Consider the following 7729-nt stretch of genomic DNA (forward strand, 5'->3'; position numbering starts at 1 on the left):
ACGTTTCAGGCAATTTAGAGTTGATTGGTAGTACTTTGTAGTGACTTTTTTTTTCACCATTGTGTCACTACCGAAACGAAAGTTTGTCACTACCGAAACGAAAGTTAAATCCGAAAAAATCACTAAGTGTGGAGGCCAAAATCGTCCACCCAAAAACCAGTTAGGAGTACGTTTCAGGCAATTTAGAGTTGATTGGTAATTTTCGTTTCGGTAAGATTTATTTTACCGAAACGAAAGTTAAATCCGAAAAAATCACTAAGTGTAGAGGCCAAAATCGTCCCCCCAAAAACCTGTTAGGAGTACGTTTCAGGCAATTTAGAGTTGATTGGTAATTTTCGTTTCGGTAAGATTTATTTTACCGAAACGAAAGTTTGTCACTACCGAAACGAAAGTTAAATCCGAAAAAATCACTAAGGTTGGAGGCCAAAATCGTCCCCCCAAAAACCTGTTAGGAGTACGTTTCAGGCAATTTAGAGTTGATTGGTAGTACTTTGTAGTGTCTTTTTTTCCCCCACCATTTTGTCACTACCAAAACGAAAGTTTGTCACTACCGAAACGAAAGTTAAATCCGAAAAAATCACCAAGTGTGGAGGCCAAAATCGTCCCCCCAAAAACCTGTTAGGAGTACCTTTCAGGCAATTTAGAGTTGATTGGTCGTACTTTGCAGTGACTTTTTTTTTTCACCATTGTGTCACTACCGAAACGAAAGTTTGTCACTACCGAAACGAAAGTTAAATCCGAAAAAATCACTAAGTGTGGAGGCCAAAATCGTCCCCCCAAAAACCTGTTAGGAGTACGTTTCAGGCAATTTAGAGTTGATTGGTAGTACTTTGTAGTGACTTTTTTTTTCACCATTGTGTCACTACCGAAACGAAAGTTTGTCACTACCGAAACGAAAGTTAAATCCGAAAAAATCACTAAGTGTGGAGGCCAAAATCGTCCCCCCAAAAACCTGTTAGGAGTACGTTTCAGGCAATTTAGAGTTGATTGGTAATTTTCGTTTCGGTAAGATTTATTTTACCGAAACGAAAGTTAAATCCGAAAAAATCACTAAGTGTAGAGGCCAAAATCGTCCCCCCAAAAACCTGTTAGGAGTACGTTTCAGGCAATTTAGAGTTGATTGGTAGTACTTTGTAGTGACTTTTTTTTTTCAACATTGTGTCACTACCGAAACGAAAGTTTGTCACTACCGAAACGAAAGTTAAATCCGAAAAAATCACTAAGTGTGGAGGCCAAAATTGTCCCCCCAAAAACCTGTTAGGAGTACGTTTCAGGCAATTTAGAGTTGATTGGTAATTTTCGTTTCGGTAAAATGTATTTTACCGAAACGAAAGTTTGTCACTACCGAAACGAAAGTTAAATCCGAAAAAATCACTAATTGTTGAGGCTGTAACCGGGTGTCGAGCAAGGAATTTACTTTTAAGCATAACAAATGTACGACTACGCCACCTTGGTGATGTTTTTACCAAGGAAATGAAAGAATGAATAACCTCTATAAATTGGGTTCCCCGACAACAGTTTCGAACAATGAGACTGAGACGTGAGTTTGCCACAAACATGACATTTATTTACTAAAATCACAGAAAGGTAGATCACATGTATTGCAGAAAGGGAGACAGTATTTATTCAGTTCCTAATACATTTCAGTACAATGCAATATAACTTAAACACAACTAAGCCGAATAGAACTTGTAGGAGTCAAAGACCCCAGTAATACAGAGCCAGTGGGCAACAACCTTGTAACAAGGGGGACTAAGCTAGATAGCTAACGTGATAGGCTACTCACTCCACCTAAAGCGCACACACACACACACACACACACACACACACACACACACACACACACACACACACACACACACACACACACACACACACACACAGAGAGAGCATGCAGAAATATAAAAGAGTGTCACCGTGAAAAGAGGTGCACTCAATCACAACAATAAAACAAACCTGACTGTGGACTACTAGTGAGACCTATTGTGAAACCCCCTTGTAGGTCGGCTGCACCACTTGGCTCCCCTGGACTCTGGATACAAGGAACTCGGTATAAAAGGGGAAACGAACAAAAGACAACCATTAATAATCACAATATGAAATAGCTCAACTATGAACAAATAATAAAATCAATGCATGAACTCAAGCTAAACAAAGCAGCAGTGGCGATCTAAAGGAGGGGATATAAAATAATAAACACTTAGCACACCAAACAAACACAAAGTAGGCCTATACAACAAGTTGTTTGTTTGCGTACCTTCAGTTGTCTGTATTTTCACAACACTCCCTCTCGCCACAGCAATCAGTTGGGCCCATGATCAACCTGAATGATCACAGCAGTGTTAGTTACAATCTCAACATATAGGCTAAACATGATTAAAACAATAGGCATGAAACAAACACATTACTCACCCTGGCACCAGCATTAAACAAACTTAAGTGCAAGACTCAGGTCTCAAGACCCACAGCCTGCTCTAGTGCATTCTAGTGTTTGGTAGACTTGCAGGGCATTTAGATAAGAACACTGATTGAAAACCAGGAAGTGGACAGAGCAGCCTACGGTGGCCCCTGAGGCTCAGCTCTGACTGGCTACAAGGCCAAAATCGTCCCCCCAAAAACCTGTTAGGAGTACGTTTCAGGCAATTTAGAGTTGATTGGTAGTACTTTGTAGTGACTTTTTTTTTTCACCATTTCGTCACTACCAAAACGAAAGTTTGTCACTACCGAAACGAAAGTTAAATCCGAAAAAATCACCAAGTGTGGAGGCCAAAATCGTCCCACCAAAAACCTGTTAGGAGTATGTTTCAGGCAATTTAGAATTGATTGGTCGTACTTTGCAGTGACTTTTTTTTTTCACCATTGTGTCACTACCGAAACGAAAGTTTGTCACTACCGAAACGAAAGTTAAATCCGAAAAAAATCACTAAGTGTGGAGGCCAAAATCGTCCCCCCAAAAACCTGTTAGGAGTATGTTTCAGGCAATTTAGAGTTGATTGGTAATTTTCGTTTCGGTAAGATTTATTTTACCGAAACGAAAGTTAAATCCGAAAAAATCACTAAGTGTTGAGGCCAAAATAGTCCCCCCAAAAACATGTTAGGAGTACGTTTCAGGCAATTTAGAGTTGATTGGTAGTACTTTGTAGTGACTTTTTTTTCCCCCATTGTGTCACTACCGAAAAGAAAGTTTGTCACTACCGAAACGAAAGTTAAATCCGAAAAAATCACTAAGTGTGGAGGCCAAAATCGTCCCCCCAAAAACCTGTTAGGAGTACGTTTCAGGCAATTTAGAGTTGATTGGTAGTACTTTGTAGTGACTTTTTTTTTCAACATTCTGTCACTACCGAAACGAAAGTTTGTCACTACCGAAACGAAAGTTAAATCCGAAAAAATCACTAAGTGTGGAGGCCAAAATCGTCCCCCCAAAAACCTGTTAGGAGTACGTTTCAGGCAATTTAGAGTTGATTGGTAGTACTTTGTAGTGACTTTTTTTTCAACATTGTGTCACTACCGAAACGAAAGTTTGTCACTACCGAAACGAAAGTTAAATCCGAAAAAATCACTAAGTGTGGAGGCCAAAATCGTCCCCCCAAAAACCTGTTAGGAGTACGTTTCAGGCAATTTAGAGTTGATTGGTAATTTTCGTTTCGGTAAAATTTATTTTACCGAAACGAAAGTTTGTCACTACCGAAACGAAAGTTAAATCCGAAAAAATCACTAAGTGTTGAGGCCAAAATCGTCCCCCCAAAAACCTGTTAGGAGTACGTTTCAGGCAATTTAGAGTTGATTGGTCGTACTTTGTAGTGACTTTTTTTTTTCACCATTGTGTCACTACCGAAACGAAAGTTTGCAACTACCGAAACGAAAGTTAAATCCAAAAAAATCACTAAGTGTGGAGGCCAAAATCGTCCCTCAAAAAAACCTGTTAGGAGTACGCTTCAGGCAATTTAGAGTTGATTGGTAATTTTCGTTTCGGTAAAATTTATTTTACCGAAACGAAAGTTAAATCCGAAAAAATCACTAAGTGTAGAGGCCAAAATCGTCCCCCCAAAAACCTGTTAGTAGTACGTTTCAGGTAATTTAGAGTTGATTGGTAGTACTTTGTAGTGACTTTATTTTTTCAACATTGTGTCACTACCGAAACGAAAGTTTGTCACTACCGAAACGAAAGTTAAATCCGAAAAAATCACTAAGTGTGGAGGCCAAAATCGTCCCCCCAAAAACCTGTTAGGAGTACGTTTCAGGCAATTTAGAGTTGATTGGTAATTTTCGTTTCGGTAAAATTTATTTTACCGAAACGAAAGTTTGTCACTACCGAAACGAAAGTTAAATCCGAAAAAATCACTAAGTGTTGAGGCCAAAATCGTCCCCCCAAAAACCTGTTAGGAGTACGTTTCAGGCAATTTAGAGTTGATTGGTCGTACTTTGTAGTGACTTTTTTTTTTCACCATTGTGTCACTACCGAAACGAAAGTTTGCAACTACCGAAACGAAAGTTAAATCCAAAAAAATCACTAAGTGTGGAGGCCAAAATCGTCCCTCAAAAAAACCTGTTAGGAGTACGCTTCAGGCAATTTAGAGTTGATTGGTAATTTTCGTTTCGGTAAAATTTATTTTACCGAAACGAAAGTTAAATCCGAAAAAATCACTAAGTGTAGAGGCCAAAATCGTCCCCCCAAAAACCTGTTAGTAGTACGTTTCAGGTAATTTAGAGTTGATTGGTAGTACTTTGTAGTGACTTTGTTTTTTCAACATTGTGTCACTACCGAAACGAAAGTTTGTCACTACCGAAACGAAAGTTAAATCCGAAAAAATCACTAAGTGTGGAGGCCAAAATCGTCCCCCCAAAAACCTGTTAGGAGTACGTTTCAGGCAATTTAGAGTTGATTGGTCGTACTTTGTAGTGACTTTTTTTTTCACCATTGTGTCACTACCGAAATGAAAGTTAAATCCAAAAAAATCATTAAGTGTGGAGGCCAAAATCGTCCCCCCAAAAACATGTTAGGAGTACGTTTCAGGCAATTTAGAGTTGATTGGTAGTAATTTGTAGTGACTTTTTTTTTCACCATTGTGTCACTACCTAAACGAAAGTTTGTCACTACCGAAACGAAAGTTAAATCCGAAACAATCACAAAGTGTGGAGGCCAAAATCGTCCCCCCAAAAATCTGTTAGGAGTACGTTTCAGGCAATTTAGAGTTGATTGGTAGTACTTTGTAGTGACTTTTTTTGGTCCCTAACATTCATCGAGCTTAGTAAATTTAGTTTACTTGAGTAAAAGTACAAAAGTATTGACATCAAAATGTACTTAAAGTACCAAAAGTAAAAGTACTAAATATTTGAAAATAGCCGATCTACAAGCTCACAACGCGTCGCATCGCGACGCGTTGTGAGCTTGTAGATCGGCTATTTTCAAATAGCCTAGGTATAAAACAGGGCTAAAGTGGTTAATGTATGTTTCATAATATCATCATTTATATCTAAAAAGTAACTAGTAACTAGAGTTTTCAAATAATTGTAGTGGAGTAAAAGTACAATATTTGCCTCTGAGATGTAGTGGAGTAGAAGTTAAAGTATTGGAAATTAGAAATACTCAAGTAAAGTGCAAATACCTCAAAATTGTACTTAAGTACAGTACTTAAGTAAATGTACTTAGTTACTTTCCACCACTGCGCATGCGTCATTTATTCAGAGGAATAAAACAGTCATCAGTTGTTGGACTTGAGGTTATTTTATTGAAAACAGTGATAGTGAATTATTTGAGCCTAAACATTTTCCCTGAATTAGTTCTATCAGACAGCCTCTCTACTAAACCATGTCAAAATGAAACACAAACAGTTAAATATTCAGACATTTAAACACAACTGATTATCAACACAACATCAAAGGGTTCCTAAAAGTAATGAAAGTCTCATTTGCATATAACTTGGGGATTTAGATGTGACTCGCTCACTCATAAAGAACAAATAGGGCGCCTTGAATTTCATAACTTTGATCTGCAGAGACAGACAAAAAGCTTTAAACCTGCCAAGTTCAGTGTTCTCACAGTTGTTTTCCTCTACTGTGTAATCCGACCAGCCTCGGGAACAGGTCTTGCACACTAATCTTACAAACTGTATTTATATCATACAGTACAATGCATACCTTACATGTTAAAATATCAAATCGGTTATGATGACACTTCCAACACCCTCCATTACAAACCTCAATTATTTGTTTTAGGTTTGATAGTTGATCAACTTATAGCAGTGGTTCTACAGGTCTGTTAACTCTTGAGAGTGTACAAATGTTTGTATACTCTCGAGTTACGGGGGTCGTTGATATTAAAAGGTTTGAGGACCACTGACTTTAGCTCATTAAAACCAGGAAAGCATCAGTGTCATTTTAGATTTTACGGTTGGCTATTCAATAGCAGCAGATATACAAGCTCACAAGTGCGTCACTTTGTGCTACGCTGTGAGCTTGTACATCTGCTTGTTTTTGAACATTTTAGAAAAATCTTGAAAAGTGTGAGAACTACTGATTCAGAAGACATATCGTAGAATCGGCCTCAGGTCTTAATTCAGGTTTTAAATAGTCTTGTAATGAGGATCAGTTTCGACTAACTGTATATAATGTTAGTATACAGTGGATGGTGATGACACAGCTCTCACCAACGTTAAGTAGGACCGGCCAAGCAGGTTTGACAACATTTTCAAAACATGATCAAATGCCACACACTACAGTGATTGGTAGTATACTGCTGCTAGTCAGCTCATCAGACATGAACTCACATGTCAAAACGATGTCCATTTCATCATCACCAACGCTCAGAAGCAGGGGGTAGTTAGCACTCCCTTAGTTTCTGGTTAATTATCTTTTTTTTTCCAGATCCATAATCAAAAGAAGAAAAAAAAAAAAAAGTTTCGTTTTCATTTTCTAAGTTCATTAATGTGTACAACTTGTTGCAGATGTGATACATTATTTCATATGACACAAGAAGGAATTATTCCTGTATTATATATATAAATATATATATATAAGCCACATTCAAACCTTTTCCAAAGTCCTTTTTTTTGTTGTTTTTAAGTTCATTAAGTTTTTCAATCGTTTCCTAACAGTGGACAAAGTTATTCATTTTCCATCATCAACTTAATACATTCAACACTCACAGTTGAAAGTTAAAAAGTTACTATTGCATGAGGCCGCGTCTTTTTTACGAAACACCGTCACTACAAAAGTAATCGTCAAACTAACGTGCATTTAAATTATACATGATCCATCACAGCTTAATGATACCTTTCTCGACTTAAACAGAACTCTTTATAGACATCTTTATAATTACTTCAGCGTGCCAAAAAAAAAAGAAAAAAACATACCTTCCTCTGCAACACCTCACACCCATCGACAAAAACATAATTTATGCATAATAAAATAAAATGGAAAAACGTGGGTAGCTATAGTCATAAAACATTATTTTATCCAAAAAACACACAGGGAATAATCAGTGGATTAGTGTGAATTAACTAACTTTGTTAACGATAAGACAAGAACACGAACGACCTGAAACCCTCTTTGTTTGGTAGCTATTAACTAGCCATGTGTGCTAGGCTCCTAGGATTAAAACCAAAGTGTCACTGCAGCGCTGCGAGGAAGGAGAACTCTCTCTCTTCCAACACAAAAACGCCTCAAACATAACAAACATAATGTGTCAAATACATCTTTACCACAAGGTTTTTACACTACATCTGAATAA

Source organism: Gymnoscopelus microlampas, assembly GCF_963454915.1.
Source record: "Gymnoscopelus microlampas genome assembly, chromosome: 7".
Lineage (NCBI taxonomy): Eukaryota > Metazoa > Chordata > Actinopteri > Myctophiformes > Myctophidae > Gymnoscopelus > Gymnoscopelus microlampas.